The 19,239-nt window shown below is 33.7% G+C and overlaps 1 protein-coding gene and 1 long non-coding RNA gene across 2 annotated transcripts in view; both read right to left on the bottom strand.

Annotated features, from left to right (window-relative positions):
* LOC149484264 (uncharacterized) overlaps positions 1–19,239 on the bottom strand; it is a 252,038-nt gene that overhangs the window by 42,893 nt on the left and 189,906 nt on the right. The window lies entirely within an intron of this gene.
* On the bottom strand, positions 8,934–9,694 carry LOC149484265 (uncharacterized). Its single transcript, XR_016316412.1, has 3 exons — positions 9,330–9,694; positions 9,141–9,202; positions 8,934–9,066 (listed from the first exon to the last, which is right to left on the bottom strand). It is a non-coding gene; the product is annotated as an uncharacterized LOC149484265 (long non-coding RNA).

Raw genomic sequence — 19,239 nt, forward strand, 5'->3', positions numbered from 1 at the left:
ATCAATGTGAATTAATAACATAATATGCATATTTTGATTACAAATACTTTCGTAACGAATTGAATTTAATTCGTAATTTGAACCACCCCTGTAAATACACCTAGTGTGTCCGCCTTGATGTCATTGACGAATAATGGATGATGTATCATCAAAGCCTATTTATTTTATTCCCAATGCAAGGACAGTGACCTTTTCTGATGTTTTTACGTCATAATAGGTAAACATTAGACTAAAACGCCTAGAATAATCTTCCAAACCCGAAATCAATTTCACACACTACATACCTATCTATTACCCATATCTCACCATCTTCGTGAGTTTCCAATACATAATTTAATAACATTAACTGTAACAAGCATACATCACTACAGACAGGTCACGCCTCTAAATATCAATAGCCGAAATAAGAACAATACTATTCTAATAATCATTCGTAAAATCGATACAAAATCGATTTCTCTCTGGGCGTGTATCGATTTGATAGGACTAAACAAATATCATCTGTGGCCGAATATAATGTAATAAATATAATTTACAATGTTTATTTCAGTTTATCTCTGGTATCGATCGCAGTCGCGGGCCGGTGTGTAGATCAGATGAATATAGAGGCTACGTTTATTAAGCCGTTATTTTAAACCTTTATGCTTTTAGTATATCACACTATGTAATATTATACTGTATTTGTAAATTTTTAGCTTATAAATTGTGCCGGAAAATTTAGGACAATTTATATGTGACGCTATTAAATCATGGTGATTTATTCGATAGTAATTTTTGTCTAGACTCTAGTATGTAATGAAGTCAATTGTTGATAGAGAGACGCTATATTGTATACAGCTGTCTAGTGGGAAAATATTCCGTGCTGTTTTCCAGTACTCCTGTGCCTGAAAATAAATAAAAAATTAAATTAATAAAATGATGTTGATGTTGGATGTTGCTCTACGTTGTAGTTGGCTGATGCTTGTTCTATTGATTAGTGACCGATAGGAGTAGATGATATAGCACTAACCACGCTGCAATATAAGAAAACATTAATTAGTGAAAAACTTTTCATTAGGTAAATAAATGATACTACTTTATTAAAACTAGGAGTGTAATTAAAATAACTTATAATAACAATGACTTATTATGTTATTTCCTATCTTAATATCAAATTACTAAAATACGTTCAATCATATTAATCGATAAAAAAAAATCAGAGTTGTCTGTACAAAACTACTCTGTAAAAATTATAAAAGAAATAAAATTGTTAGCGTTACATATGACCTGGGCAGGACCAGTCAGGTTGTTCAAATATATTTTATCTCATAAAGAAATTAACAATTAAATACATTAATTTATGAGCGGGGGTGGGCCACACTTTGCCCGACTTAATATTTTTCAATAAATACTACGTCGGGTACTATTTCGTTGAATCAACGATATTAAAAAGACACTTTATTAATAACTTTATTTGGTGAGAGATTTTATCGTTTAATTTAAACATTACAGCTTGCTCCGTTTTCCTCTTGCCATTATGGAGGTCAAATGAAAGCCTATAAAAGCATTGCATCACTAATTTTTTAACATAAACCTTGGTATTATTGATTTAATAATTTCTAAATTCACAGGACATTCCGTCGCCTTCAGTTACAGAAATTAAACAAATGTACAATGAAAATTTACAAGTGTTAATTCATTATCGTTTTCAGTAAAACCAGTTCCATCCGCACCATCTGGATGGTTGGCGCTTCACCACTATCCGCTTCACCCGCAACTTCCTTCCGCGTACGGTGAAACTGTGGAACGATTTGCCACCAAGGGCTTTGGGGCCTTCAAGAAAAGAGCTTATATTTTGTCCATTAAAGGCCGGCAAAGCACCTGTAACACTTCCAGTGTTACAAGTGTTTATGGGCAGTGGTGACCACTTAACATCAGGTGGCCCACCTGCCCCTTTGCTTGCTCTGTCATAAAAAAAAAATAATAATATTTATATGACAATTTGGCGAATTCATTTTTCAATTCCTCATCACAAAACGTTTAAATAAACGCTTCTTTCCCTTCTGTTTCCTTCCATGTGTCTTTAAATAAAGCATATTCTATTGTACTATTAGCTAATGAATCCCACATAGAAACCGCTTCATCCAGCATAAACTATTTCACCGATCGTCACGGTTATTAAGCATGTCAAATATCTCCAACCAATATTTGGTGAGCGGCGTGTGTGAGACGCCCGAAACCGTGAACGTACAGTGTGAACGGACATTATGTTTGTGTATAACCTGTCTTACTGTTATTCGTAAATAGTGTATGTGTAATTAATGTGGTATTGTTGAGGTTTTATAGTCAAAAATGGACGATTTTAAAAGAATTTATAAGAGTATTGTTAATCCTAATAAAATCTGTTTAAAATTTTAAAATTTCTAATAAATCGTTAAATCTTAAGGTACTGGAAGTACAATGCACGTATCAACATCACACAATCGCAAAAAAATATAATAGTAATTTGGCATGAGTCTATTTATGTACATATTTTAAAGAGTGTAGATTGCTAATGTTTTCTGGAGACATATTTTGATCATGGTAACATTTTACATTACAATAATTGTTAATTAAGTTTGCCACTTCAAAAAACATTGATTATCCATTTCTTGCCGATTCTTCACAATTCAAATCGACATGAACGAAAAAGTTTAAGACTGACCAAACTTTTTTCCCCTATACCCTAGTACCTATCTTCAAATCACCAGCCATCAAACACCCATAAACCGGGTACATTTAATGGTTCAGCTTTATGTCAATGTAGCTCACAGCTCAAGCTAATTTGTGTGAATGTCTAGCAATAATTCTAGACCTCATGCATCTCTGCGTCGCTTTTCATAACACAATGGACCCCTTTCTTTACGGCGCGGCCTTTTTGCCACCATTTAATAGTTCAGTTCGAGTTTCTGCGCTGTTACAAAAAGCATTGCATAATGGTCAAAGATTCGGGAATAGATGCGACAGAATAACAAGCAAGAATAGACTTAGTAGCATTTACTTGTATTTAGTCTATTGATAGATACTAATTTAATAAACGTTACATGTAATAAAGAAAAAAAGGGAACTTGATGTGAAGGGAACTTCATAAGTAATTCATCTTACATAGGTTTATATAGGTAGATATTTAGAAATTTAAGACTTTTTAACGGATTTTAAACGCGATTTATTCATTATATTATTTACCCGACGTTTCGAACACTTTACAGCGAGCGTGGTCACGGGGAGACTAAAATTAAAAAGTCTTTATATTCTAAATGTATAATACTCGCGTAAAATCAAACACTAGAAAATACTAGGTAGATATTTATTAAATCAAGGTAGCATCAATCTCAATTTTTGTAATTTACCATAACATACATCCAATATAACAATAACACCTTTACTATGACTCGTCTAGTGGTAAGTGAAGCAAAGGAGTTGCAAATGCGTTAGCCGCTTTTAACGGGGATAAGGATACGATTCAAACTCAAACTCAAACTCAAACATTTATTTATTCAATTAGACTTCTTCCAGAAGCACTTTTAAATCGTCATTACATTTTTAAATTTACCACCGATTCGGAAAGCAGTATCGATATATTAGCCCAGTCATATTAGGGGTTTCACCTCGGAATGAAAGATAATAAGCTGGAAATTGGTAAAAACCTTTGTTTTGGTACCCTAAATATTGTCTCAAAAGTCACAAATGCTATCGTGTCCGCGTCTTAAGATATTGAAGGTCAAAGGTCACCAAAAACGATTTTACGCGAATATCTCGGTTCCTATTGCTTAAATGATATTTTCACCTATTATGAAAGTTGTAGAGTATAAAATTCTCTCCATTTTTTGTCTAAACGTTTTTTTTATACGATCAACCGTTTTTGAGGTAGAGCGCGAAGAGTGCGCAGCGTACAGTCATATATGAGCTAATGCAGGGTCAAGCGTGAGTTACGGTTATCAGTACGTTGTATAAAGTCAATTATTGACAAAAAAATTATAATTATTAAGCAATTATTCAATTATAGTATATTATTAATTCTGGATTATCTATTTTAGTTATATTTTAAAATAAAACGACATTATATATGTTTCCTTTAAAACGTGTAAATTTTTAAATACTTATATAACTGGAAATACTTGTCCCTACCCTATGATCATTTCTATTTATAGCCGATTTAAAAAAAGAAAAAAAACTGTTACTAGAGCATTGGAGAAAATTACCAATTTGGATAAACTGGTGGAAGTATTTCAACAAGAAAACTGCCCCGTACAAACTTTATTTGAAAATGGAGTGACAACCTTGATTATTTCCGCTACACGCAATTCATCAAATTAACAAAACTAAATAAACCTGTACAATTGTCAACACTTCCACCAACAAGTGTAGCAGCCCGTCAACATATCAATCTCATAATATTATAAATGCGAAAGTAACTCTGTCTGTCTGTCTGTTACTCAATCACGCCTAAACTACTGAACCAATTTACATGAAATTTGGTATGGAGATATTTTGATACCCGAGAAAGGACATAGGCTACTTTTTATTGCGAAATATGTACCACGGGCGAAGCCGGGGCGGCCCGCTAGTGAAAAATAAAGATATATCTAAAATATATTTCCTTACTGTCTTTTTATTTTAAAATATAACTAAAATAATTTGGAAAATCCAAAAGTGCACGCCTCATAATTTTTTTTTAATAAATATTTATTAATTATTATTTTTGTTTATTTAATAACAATTAAACCACATCGAATCAGACCCTGAAAAATGAAAGGGTTCTATTCCTGAGCATACTCAAGCGTAAGAGAAAAAAAAAGACTCGATTAGTAAAGTATTTCGGTCGCTATCGTGTTAACAAGAAAAAGGATCCGCACATACAGACACACGGACGTCCAAGACAGAACTTTTTTAAACTGTTTTTTAACTAGTTTAAATAACAAAAATGACATCAAAAATATCATGAACGTTAAAAATAGTGTTTTTTCTTAATATGTGTGTGTATGTATTATCTTACAAGTGCAATGTATGATACATAAAGACATTTTAAGTTTGAAAAATCAGATGTTTTGCGCGAAGTGACAGTAGTACCCACCTCAACGCTTCGCTTATGAGGCGTGCAATAGATAATCCAGAATTAATAATATACTATAGTTGAATAATTAAATATAAATAATTAAGAATAAGTACAGAAATAATGGGCATTGCTTAATAATTATAATTTTTTTAATTATAACCGTAAGTCACGCTTGACCCTGCATTAGCTCATATATGACTGTACGCTGCGCACTCTTCGCGCTCTACCGCAAAAACGGTTGATCGTATAAAAAAAAAGTTTAGACAAAAGTTGTAGAGAATTTTATACTCTCTAACTTTCATAATAGGTGAAAATATCATTTAAGCAATAGGAACCGAGATATTCGCGAAAAATCGTTTTTTGTGACCTTTGACCTTCAATATCTTAAGACGCGGACACGATAGCATTTGTGACTTTTGAGACAATATTTAGGGTAACAAAACAAAGGTTTTTACCAATTTCCAGCTTATTATCTTTCATTCCGAGGTTGACCCCTTTTTTTACCTAATTTCACTGGGCTATATGACAAAAATAAAGGAATGAACTGGAAGGAAGAAACCTGCCTCCGACAGCCATACCTGAAACAAAATAATATACATAGTTACTGATCAAGACAAAATTATAGCTCTTGTTACTTACTAGATAGATAAGGAGCGTCTGTCGCATAATCTATGACATGACCTGCGCATACGCATAGCTGTCGTGTCGCCGTAAAACCCTGTTTTACATAGCCGTAATATTTGAAGCGCTCGTAAAGCGAGCACGGACGGACATGTAACATTTTATGTATATTGTCTTGAGCCTGCGACGATTTCCGCGCAATTACTCCCGGTAGACCTCACAACGATTCTAAGGCATCTCTAATTTGCTTTCAAATGCTTGGGGTGTGAATACCTTTGCTAGTTGTTCGGGTTATACAGTATAGTAATGTACTATAAGGATTTTAATCGTTATTTTAATAGTTCTTCAATCATCATTTAATAGAACTTTGACGATGGAGTTTCGTAAAAAAGGACTCTCATAGCATAAATGCACACATAACTAAAGCTTTATTTTTACGCTATGTAGAGTATATTTTAATTTATTAAACCTGAGACGCCTTGAACTATGATTTATTATGATGATGAAAATGAATTTGAATTTGTATAGTATAATAGTTTAACAGCGTCTACTTTTCGATAGAGTGCGGGGCGGTCGCAACAGTCTCCCGATGGTAATTTTGGAGAGATATATTATGACATCCTTCATGGGACACTTTGTGCGTAATTTATTGCACGCCTCATAAGCGAAGCGTTGAGGTGGGTACTACTGTCACTTCGCGCAAAACATCTGATTTTTCAAACTTAAAATGTCTTTATGTATCATACATTGCACTTGTAAGATAATACATACATACACATATTAAGAAAAAACACTATTTTTAACGTTCATGATATTTTTGATGTCATTTTTGTTATTTAAACTAGTTAAAAAACAGTTTAAAAAAGTTCTGTCTTGGACGTCCGTGTGTCTGTATGTGCGGATCCTTTTTCTTGTTAACACGATAGCGACCGAAATACTTTACTAATCGAGTCTTTTTTTTTCTCTTACGCTTGAGTATGCTCAGGAATAGAACCCTTTCATTTTTCAGGGTCTGATTCGTTGTGGTTTAATTGTTATTAAATAAATAAAAATAATAATTAAAAAATATTTATTAAAAAAAAAATATGAGGCGTGCACTTTTGGATTTTCCAAATTATTTTTTATTAAATTATTCATTCAAAGCATAAGGTGCTCCGTCAACTGATAATAATTAGTATTTTTTTTAATATTGACTTACATTAGCTTATAAGTCACGTACTAACATTAAGGGATATCTGACATCTATCATCACATCAATTTGGAATAAGCCTATTGGATTTACATAAATAAATTGTTAAATTACCAAAACTTCGCCTTTTTTCAAATAAATAAAACCAAGTAAATAATTTCACAAACACTTTTTATTTTATTGAGAAATCGAAACAATCCAGCGTCTTTCACGCTCAAGATTGAACGTTAAAAATGTGCAGATATTGGAACCGTGTTACGATACGATAATAAAATAAACCCTTTCGACGATTCACTGGTTTCCAATGTTTTTTTATTCGAAATGTACAAGCTCCCATATTTGCATACAATACAGTAGGTGCAATATGCGCTAATGCATCCAGATAGATACAGAATAAGACAAATGTGAACGGAATTTCTTTTAAAGATTGTGGTAATTATTGAGAATTTAATTCACTTTAAAACTAGCGAGGGAGAGTTTTAAAGAAGCAAGAGAATAAAAACAGGAACGGTAATGTGGAATGTGATTAAGGAATTCCAATTGGCTTTTAATTTTAAAGTTGGTTATCTCAGAAATACTACTCATGCCTAGCAAGTCATCTAAATAAATCTTTAAAAGTATTACTTGAAGCTAATATATTGAAGTTTAAAATTCAACTTAACCATCACAATTATAGTTTTACGCAAAGATTTTCGATTTGATTTTGCTGAAAAGTTTCGACCCTTATTTTACCTAAATATTTTAAGACGATACACAAAAAAAATCCACTGCTTGGCGGGCGGAGTCTAATAGCTCGCTATCGCGAACGCGGGTGTGCGCGAAGTCATTCTTGCAAACTCGCCGCGCTGCCGCTGGCCGACTCGGGACAAACATGTATGGAGTCGTCATACAGTTATAATATTGTCATACATTTATTAAATTGTTGATTTATTGGTTTTATTTTCTTGCTTATAAACAAATAATCTTCTTTTTAACAACTACTTAGACATTATTAATAATTATTATCATTTCGTAATGTTTACTTTATTACAAAATAATACAGGTTATAAATAATCTTTAAAATAACAAAAAATATTGTTACTCTGAAAAAATGAAATGGTACTCAATAACGCGGACTACTGAATCGATTTAGATAGAATTTGATGCTGACGTAGATATTACATCATGCCCAGAAATGAAAGGTACTATTTCTGAAAGAAGTTATAAACCCTAATTCTTCTCAGTCAAAGTCAAGAGTGGAAGATATCACTAATACAGTAAAACTGATGCGAAACTTTGGATGTTAATTTGTATATTTTTTTGTTAGTTGTTACTTAATTACGTCAAGACTACATTACCAATTTTGATAAAATATAGCTAATTGCCTGGATTTACACATAGGATACTTTTTATCCGAACTGAACACTTCTGTGGGAAAAAACAGGATTCACGATATAACCTAATTCCACGCGGGCAAAGCCGCGGTCGGAATGATATTTTTTTTAATAAAAAAATTGTTTTAAAAAAACACACAAAATATATTGACGCATGTATTTATTTTTTGCACTCTATTATAATTGTAATGATTCATTACAAATAATCAAAATAAAATAGCCAGAACAAAGTTAGGCCCTGGTAGGGTAGGTAGGCAGGTACAGCAATGTGAGACGAACACTGGCTTATTTATACCAATAATAATGTATTATAAACATTAAATTAAGTTTACTTTCTAAGAACAAAAATACATAATATTAGCTAATGTGAAAACGAATCAACCAATCATCCCACAACAATGAAATGTGCACACAAATATTCATCCAAATCGGTTCATGTGATTAGGAGGAGTGACTGCAGCGCCATCTTCCGGGCCCAATTGTGTTTCCAGATCACCCAGGAACTGAATATATACTTACACAAAATTTTTCGAAATGAAAACTCACATTACTATGTAAATATGAATATAAACCTGTTTTAGTACTAAGCAATTTCCCGCACAGGTGTAGTAAGTATAAATGAAATAAATATCAACATCAAATTCTTTATACAACATACTTATCTACCACCTACTAAGAAATTCTTGAAATTTTTTCGTATTTTTTTAAATATAATACTACTCCAATGAGCTCCTGTTCCATATTACGGCCACCATACTTCCACTAAGTTCACCATGATTTTTTATTTCTTTGCACTTTGTTGCTTTTTGCTAAAAATGGAATCATGCGATAAAACCAGTAGAGCGTTGATAACATACATTTTTGACTGAATAAAGGTACTTACGAAGGAGTGGGTTCACATTGTGAACAATCAGTGGGTTTATTTTCCTTCTGGATTCCGGATTTCTGAAAAGATTATCTATGCTATAGATGAAAAAAATCTTACACATTCGTTATGTACTTAAAACAGGGGTACATATCAAACATCGTCTATAATACAATTATCATCAAATTTAAAATAAAACCAACTTACTTCATTAATTTGTTCCAATTGTAAGCATTCTTTTTCCTCCAACCTTTATGTTTCTTCTTCTTATTTTCTTTATTGTCCCCATTTGTCTCATTTTGTCTTATTGTGTTGTCACCCTTTTTTACGATTGCGCTAGCGACACAAGTTCCCCGTGTGACGGCCGTAGCGGGAATGACTCGTGCAGCGATCGGGGTAGGAAGGTACAGGGCGGCTCTCGCTATATTGGCTGGTCGCGCGCTAATTTCAAGTATTTCTTGTTTATTTCAAAACCATCGCATATTTCAAAATTCTAAATCGGTAGACGTATAGGTTGTATGTTTTATAGTTAATATCCAAAAAGTCGTAACTTTACGTTTGTTATTTTGAAGATGCCAGAGATAACAATGCGAACTTTGTATTTTTTTTCTATCGAGAAAATATCATGGAATCATGTTTCTAAAACGGTAGACGTATTGTGTTACTATTGAACTTTCTTGTCAAGAATTTTCATCACGACAACTTTGATAATATAAAAATTACGAAGGTTTAAAAAGGGCCGTAAATGTTAGAAAAATTAATTCATCACCTTAAGCTATATTGGCGTTGGGTTGTTGCTCCATTTTATTTAAAAACTAGCGGTCCGCCCCGGCTTCGCCCGTGGTACATATTTACGTTTTCTCTACATAAGAACCATCCTCGTACTTCAAGAAATATAATAAAAAAAGAATTATCGAAATCGGTTCAGCCGTTCTCGAGTTATGCGCTTACCAACACATTTTGCGATTCATTTTTATATTATAAGATTAATTATTAAAAACCTTACATCAGTTTCTTAATGACTTAGCATATAAGTACTAAGTAAAGTTACCTTCCTACACATAAAATACGTAAAATACAAAATATTTTCCATTCACAATACTTTTCCTTTCCTCTTCCTTATTAAAATATAATAAATAAAATACATCGAATAACATCATTTCTGAATCATAACCAATGTAAAAGTATGTCCTAAATATATTCGAAATATCATCCAAAAAATGTCAAGTTCTGACCTCAGACGCCATTGTTTAAACATTTGAAGCAAACATGTTGAATATTCATTCATGTCTGACAAATTTCACACAAATATATTTTTACTCTTTTGACAGGAAATGTGAATTATTTATGGCGTTTTTATTTGTAAATTGTATTAATTGGATAAATTATGATGTTTTCTGTTTGGTGCTTTAGTGCGTTTTCATTGCTAGGTATACAAGTTAAAAAATTAATGTGCTCTATCATGCCAATTTTTTATTTAATTTTGTATTTAATCAGTTTGACGTCAGAAAAGACTCTTGATTTTAAACCGACATCAAAAAGTGGAGGAGATTTTCAAGTCGACTTTTTTTGCGTTTGTCACCTGGATGGAATTTGATTTATTATATTCGAAAGTGTCTTTAGGTTTTAAAAATATATATATTTTTTTTAATTAGATAAGCTTTAATTTTTTGCATAGGTACTGCGCTACATTACATTAAAATAACAATTTCCGCTTTCACCACTTGCTGATAATATCCCTGATAGCCTATCTGACATTTTTTAACTGACAGATAAGCTAAACATAACCAGAAGTTGTGAAACCGGTCCTAATTGTTGTAAATTTTCAACGCCCCTGCCTACCCTCATTCAATCACACTTAACTAAAACTCAGGTATAGATGTCAACCGAACTTTTTATCCCTATCTAACGATTCAAACCAAATACCGTCTCTATTTATATTTATAAAGAAGTGATAATCCCGTGAATAATATTACAATACAGTGGCAGTAATTGATCATGTATTGAAAGGTACAATCGGCTTAGGTATATCGATCATGTGACGATTGTCGGGCTTCCGTTTGTTCAATTTGTTGGGAAGTGATCTAAATGACAGTTTTTTCTTTATAATTATTGATAAACGCAAACAAATTTAGGTAGTGATGGTTATAATATTAGCGAAAATCGCAGTAGGTATTTATACTATATTGCATACATTGCCATGACAAAATTATCAAGGCTTTGATAAATTTATTGTTTCTTGTAATCACTACATAGTATAAAACAAAGTCGCTTTCTCTGTCCCTATGCTTAAATCTTTAAAACTACGCAACGGATTTTGATGCGGTTTTTTGTAATAGATAGAGTGATTCAAGAGGAAGGTTTAATTATATAATTTATTAGGTTTTAGACAAAGCGGGCGAAGCCGCGGGGCGGTAACCTAGTTATACATAAAACGTTATTTGGTTTAGTCAGCTCTTGCGCATACACAACAATATTGATACAATTTGACACGTAATCATGACAATATGTTATGAAAGCTGCCCACGCGCACCGAACTAGTATCGCATTGTTCTTTTGTAATTATTGATCGCGATTATCACATGTGGAAGTGGATCATAGAATGAATTCATTAAGAGCTTTGAAGTGAGGCGTCTAATGTTATGTACTTTAAATGTAACAACTTTGGCTTCGTCCAGGTTTTAAAAAATCTCAAGCACATCGTACGATAATAGTTTCGTCTACCTTGGCTACGACCAGGTTATAAAAAAATCTCAGAGGAAAAATCACTTTAAGAAGTTGATAAGAATTGATATTTTCAACCGACTTTAAAAAAGGAAGAGGTTTCAGTTCACCTGCGTAAGCCGATTTTCATGATTTTGTCCAGTTATGTCTATTTGTAGACCGTTTAGTTTTTTGTTGAGAACGAATTACCTAAAATTTTTATAACATGCGCAGACGCGGAAAAATTACAATCAATAAGTATCAATATTACTCCTAGCTATTAATCCCACGTAAAAAATATTATATTCATCTAGATAATATTTTTCTCATCACATCTCAATTTATTTTATTAAATTAAATTATTCTTTACGATTGAGTCAATTTTATTTAACCATTTGCTAAGAAAAAATCCTAAGTCACCTTGGGCTAAACATTTTAGCGCCAAAACGAATCACTTAAATGAAGGATATCTTTTGTTCAGTTGACATTAGTTTTGTTAAGGTTTTTAAGCTTCCTGTCTAGATGAAACGGCGATATGCAGGAATTTTATTATCAAATGTTAACAGTGCTATAAGAACTACTTAAATACATATTGTATAAGAACTACTAAATAAGTATTTATTTAAAATATATATATGTATCAGCCATCTGGTTTCCATAACACAAGCGAAAGCTTAGTATGGGATCAGATCGTGCCGTGTGTGAAAATTGTCCTGAAATATATATTTATTAAATACTGTTTCAAATTTCATTTGTAGAAACGCTTTAATGTGAAACGTTAATATTACGAGTGTGAAATTACGTTAGATACCTAAAATATGTATACCTACCTAGATAATTATTGTTTCCCCTTGTCTTATTTTACATGCTTGTAAAAATACATATATCAATAACCTCACTGATACCAAAACATGAAAGACGTTTTTGGACCAAGAATTTAAAATAGTACCAATTTTGTGCGTTAATTTACAGAATATAATTTTAATGTCTTTTGCCTTTCCCTCAACAGAAGGCAAAATATACCCTACTACTTTCTCCGAACAGGAGCCAAAACATTTCCTCACTCCAGAAGTACAGTTGCCATTAGCAACCATAGAGCTAGACCACACACGCTGCAGTTCTCACGGTGGATAACATCGTCCAGCATCCGATTTGATAACGACTATGAATCTCTGTGACAATACCGTGCCACTTTATAGGTCGGTGCTGTGGGTCACCATGGTGTGGGAATTTGTGGGATAGATGGGATTTGTGATTATTATTTTCTTTAGATATATAATAATACTTACATCGACAGTAAGTATACAAACATATTAGGCGATTACATTACATAATAATGAAACCTTGTTAATGTAAGTTTAAGACGGCGATGTAGCCTTAAACCTTTGGTGGTCTAGATTTAATTTTTTTTGACGTGACTAAGATGAATAAATACGTCATTCTATACAATATTAAACTGCTACTCTTACTTCTGTATATATTATTCATTGTTCTTGTGCATTAAATTATAATTTATTTTCTCATATGTGAAGTGGCATGCATCCAAGTTTAAAATTATAAGTTTCTATTTCTACTAAATAACGTAGCTTATTTACTTACTACTGAGGTACGGTCTCACATATTATTTAACAAATTCATTTTACAGTATCATGGATGAATATCCCACTAGCCAAAATATTTAACCCAAACCAATGTAGAAACGTGGTCACCCCACAACCATGAGCTATATAACCCGTTCCTGCTCAACTTTGTTTCGATTTCTGGGAAATTTATAGCCCGCTTTACATATCTAAATGATTGACATAAAAGATATAAAGTCAATATAAATAGTCATTTATATAATAAATAATTGTCTAACGTGTCTGGGGTCAATATATCGGTATGTTATCGACGAAATTTATAATATGTGAGACATTTCTTTGATAGAGTTTTAAATTTTTCAAACGCTTAATTTACGAACGGTGTGTGAATAATTTCTGATAATAGATTTTAAATGAATTATACTAAGCCTATGTGAGGTGTACCTTTGAGCAGAAATTGTGATATTAGTACTACTAAGAAGAGATAGAGCTATGCAGCAGGTAGCGTTTTACACTGATTTTTTCGAAGTGAAGAATTACGGACAAAAAAGGACTAGGTACTTTTGAACAGAGAAAAGGTATTTAATTATTATTTAATCATCTTTTGTGATGTTTTTAATTAAGCAATGAGTAGAATTTATGATACTATAGAAAATATAGAGCGACATAAACAATAAACATTATACAGATATAAATCGAAACATTCACTTCAAAATCTTTCTTCTTTAAAAGTTTATATCAGATGGGTCTCAGTATATTCGAGTACAATCCTCCAGCCCATATATCATAGGGTTATTAGTGAAACAAGCAGGTGCGTCTGGTAAGGGCACTAAACAATGAGATATCGTAAAATTATAGCACTGTTACCAACTTCGACGACAGTGGGACCGCGTTCTGCGAGAGTGAAAAAGATTTTTAAATATAAATGATTTATATTATTTTGATATACATATTAGACACAGTTTGAATTTCTCTTGTTGTTGTTGTTGAGCTGTTCGAAAGGCACTCAGTAACCTTGACACGTCCAAGTCGAGTGGGCCGGATGCAATCCCTGCAGTTTTACTCAAAACGTGTGCCCCTGAGCTTACACCAGTTATAACGCGCCTGTTTCGACATTCCTACCTAAAAGCCGTGGTGCCGCAGTCATGGAAAATGGCTTTTGTTCACCCGATCCCTAAGAAGGGCGATAGATCGGATCCATCAAACTACAGACCTATAGCTATAACCTCCTTACTCTCCAAAATAATGGAAGGCATTATCAACAGCCAGCTCTTGGGTTATTTAGAGAAAAACCAGCTATTGAGCGATCGTCAATATGGTTTTCGCCACGGTCGTTCAGCCAGTGATCTCTTAATCTATCTAACCCATAAATGGGCGGAAGCTGTCGAGAGTAAGGGGGAGGCGTTGGCTGTAAGTTTAGACATCGCCAAAGCTTTTGATCGGGTTTGGCATAAGGCGCTCATTTCCAAACTGCCATCCTACGGACTTCCTTCAGGACTTTGTGATTGGGTTACCAGCTTCCTTTCAGGCAGAAGTATACAAGTCGTTATCGACGGTTTCCGCTCTGCCTCTTTACCCCTTAATGCTGGTGTCCCTCAAGGCTGTGTGCTATCCCCCACTCTGTTCCTCCTGCACATTAACGACATGTTACAAATATGTAATATACACTGTTATGCGGATGACAGTACGGGGGATGCCTTTTACTCGGGCCACTCACAAGTCTCTAGGGCCTATGTGGAGGAATGTCGAAATGGGCTTGTAGATACTATAGAAACTTCGTTAGATCAAGTTTCTGAATGGGGTAGACTCAATTTGGTGGAATTCAATCCAAAAAAAACGCAAGTCTGCGTGTTTTCCACTAAGAAGTCCCCATTCCTCGTTTCACCTCGGTTTCAGAACACTCCTCTTAATATCTCACCGAGCATTGGAATCCTAGGCGTCCAAATATCGAGTGACGTTCAATTTCGAGGTCATTTAGAAGATAAAGCTAAACTAGCTTCAAAAAAGTTGGGTGTACTAAGCAGATCGAGGAGGTATTTCAAATCAGCTCATCTACTCCTTTTGTATAAGGCACAGGTTCGTCCACACCTGGAATATTGCTCTCATCTGTTTGCTGGCGCCCCTCAATACCAACTTCTTCCTTTGGACCGAATTGAACGTCGGGCAACTCGAATCATTGACGACCCAAAAATCTCCAATAAGCTCGATCCGCTCTCGCTTAGAAGAGATATCGCATCACTCTGTATTTTCTACAGAATCTATTACGGGGAGTGTTCTGAAGAACTTTTTGGTCTAATCCCACCCGCCCAATTTCATTATCGCACTTCCCGCCAGAAAAATAAGTTCCACCCTCACCACCTCGACTGCTGGCGGAGTTCCACAGTTCGTTTTACGCGAAATTTTCTCCCGCGAACTGTAAAACTCTGGAACGACCTACCACCTACAGTATTCCCCAATTCTTACAACATGGAGACCTTCAAAAAGAGCACCTATAAATACCTAAAAAACCGGCTGCTAGCTAATAAATAATAATAATAAAAACATTTATTTATCTCTCTCACAAGGGTTAAAAACTTTACAAAGAATGAATAATACTAATACATAATATATATTAGGCAACCTTATGAGAGCTGGTGCCCGATGTGGGTTCTGAAGAACCTGTGGTACGGGTCACCAGGCCCCACTTAGTATATCTAAAATACAATGTAGCAGCCTTATGGATCGAATCTGCAGCAAGCTTGTGAATAAGACAAAAAAAAAAAAAAAAAAAACAGACAGTAAAAGCAGTACTAAAAACAAAATAACTATAAAATAAAATAAAAAATAGGTGGTTGTTGTTTCTGTGTGTGTGTAAGTGGGTTTGTGTATATGAGTGTATAGTGAGGTCTGTAGTGAGTGAGAAGTGGGTATGAATGATAAAATGTTCAAGGTAAATAAAGTCAAAATATGTAAGGTTGAATCAATCGAAGTCTATGCTGAAGTCAGAAGAAACGGGGATAATTATTAGTGCGGAAGCAAATAGGTGTTTTAGATCATCAGCATCATCAGCTAAGGATTCTCCAAGTTATCCCTAACAATTTCCCTCTTTTATATCCTTCCCCTTTCCTGAGGACAGCAACACATCCACTCCCCAGTGGAGTGGATGCTTATGGGCGGCGCGTATCGCTTAACACCAGGCGACGCGTCTGCTCGCTTGCTATCCCACAACATAAAAAAAAAAAAAAAAAAAAAAAAAAAAAAAACCGCTAATCCACCACCATCCTAGTCGTTGTCAACATCATTCATTTAAAAAAGGGTTTTTAGCATAAATGATGCAAGTATTTTTTTTTTATATTTGTACTAGCTTTCCACCCGCTGCTCCACCTTCTTTAACTAAAACTTAACAACTTGTGTGCTTAAACCTTCCTCTAGAGCCACGCTATTGTTGCAAACGGAAGAAAATGATGAAGTAGTTTATGAGATTATCGCGAACAGACACACAGCTTTTGTTTTATAATACGTCGTGAATAATATGGCACTATTACATAAAGCCATCCACTAAGGGCCAGTGCCCACCCGGGTCGCGACTCTAGGTGTTTCGATTTACGCGCTCTGAGCTACTTTTAGATAACCCGAGTTATCGGGTGTTACTGTTATTAACTGAGGATAATTCCTATACAGCTAATAAGTTAAATAATATACCTTATGTGGAAGTGTGTGGGTTTATTATTGTTTAAAACAATATCGATTTGATTACGTTAGAATATATGAGTCTAAAACTTCCAGATTTTACCGGAATAAAATACCATTTTGTTACTACGAAAATAACATATTTGTTGACATAAAGCAAAATAGTGATGTGAAAAAATCGCCTATAATCAAGACATGTTGTTAATGCGATATTAGATCCTATAAGAAAGTGAAAACATTTTTTATTAATTATTTAATTCCTACAGTATAACTGTTAACATATCTTTGTTATCAAAACCTAGTATAACTGTTAACATAACCTACCTAGTATAACTGTTAACATAACTTTGTTATCAAAACCTAATAGACCACCTCCAATGTTTGCGCTTATTGCGCATTATTTTAAAACATTTATCACCTTTCATTGACACTTTATAGATCAGAATTAACAACATTAAACCTTACAGCTAATATTTACAACCACAAAAGGACAATACTCAGTATCATTAAATTTTACTACCGAATAAATTAAATAGCTCCTAAAAATGGGATCAAGAGGCAGCCATATATCAGAAAGTTAACTATCAATGTCCAACTCACTCAGAATCTGGACTTAAACAATAAATTTTGATTCATTTCGTTCTATACTATAAATTAACCGGACACTTTTAATGGAGCCCTATTTTGAACTATTACAGCGGCATAAAGTTAAATAGTTTCGGAATGGACTCGATCGTAAAATCACTCACAATTTTTATTATTGATAAGTTCGTGTTTGTTTTGTTTGGTCACACATTGATGGTGAAAATTGAATCGATTATTTTGTTTCTCTTGTTCTCACTTATACTAAAACGAATATGCATAATTGTGTGTGTAATAATATAACAGAAAGTTACAATATATTATCATTTACTTACTGCATTTAATAAATTGTTTGGTTAGGCTTCCATGAGAAGCAATTCGATTTTTAGAAAAAATCTTTATTAATTCATAACGATATTGATTTATTCTAGAAATATAAATCGAGGTAGTTATTTAAATAAAGCAGCATTATTGGAAATTTCACAAAACTTTATCTAACAAGTGTCTAAAGCTTAATCAAAAGTGATCTTACCTATACATTACAAATCACTAATAACCATAAACCAACGCAATATTTTTTCCGATAGCACTAGATTATTACAGTAGATACTCAAAACCCTAACCTATCCCAATAGCCCAGTCAGTTTTACCAAACCTATATCTAGTATCTATTACGTTCATACATAGAGACAGATGTTAGGCCGGTTGCAGAGCTTCACCGACCATCAGTGCGTACGTCAGTCGCGCTTGTCATATGTATGGAAATTCATAAAACCGTTCATAGCTAGACCGACCATACGCACGCGAATTTCCATACATATGACAAGCGCGACTGACGTACGCACTGATGGTCGGTGAAGCTCTGCAACCGGCCCTAGACCATTGATATGCACGCCACCGAATAGAAAGGTGCCTAATGGTACTGCATCTCAATACTAGCGCTACTTTGAAGCAGCATTGGTGCCCGGAACACGCTCCTGGACAAGATATATGGCTGTGGTTTCCTATATCAATAATGTGCTGGTATTCATAGATAGAGATCTGCGAGATTCGAGAATTCCGCTCGTGGTTGATAAATTTGTAACATTTTTAGCGAATCTTACGAGATGACCTTGTATCAAACTCAAACTTAAATATTTATTTTCTGTCATATAACCCATTTTCTTTTATTTGTTGTATTAACTTTATTAATTTATCTCTTACGCTTCAATCTTGAAAAAATCTTATAAGGTATGTAATTGTATTTGTTAAATACAATTACAAAACCTATCATTATAACAACATACCTAAAACTGATATCCTAGAACCCATAAAGGTTCTTCCTCAAAGATAAAGGCAGTGTTAGATTAGTCCATACGTTAGTAAATAAATCTTAAGCCTTTGCATATCTCACATCAAGTTATCCCATATTGCGCCCGAATGCCAGCTGTATCGTAAATCTCTAACATTTTTGTTGAAGCATCCCTGGAACGCGCTTGTTCTCGATAAAATTCGATCGCTGTTTTTATGTGGTATTCTTTGAATTCTCTGATCTATATTTTTAAGATGTTTGTCTATAAATGGAGCTTTAAAAAAATTAGAAT

Source organism: Colias philodice, chromosome 12 (assembly GCF_061535455.1).
Source record: "Colias philodice isolate Cphi_HAF_F1 chromosome 12, ilColPhil1 Martin Lab GWU primary, whole genome shotgun sequence".
Lineage (NCBI taxonomy): Eukaryota > Metazoa > Arthropoda > Insecta > Lepidoptera > Pieridae > Colias > Colias philodice.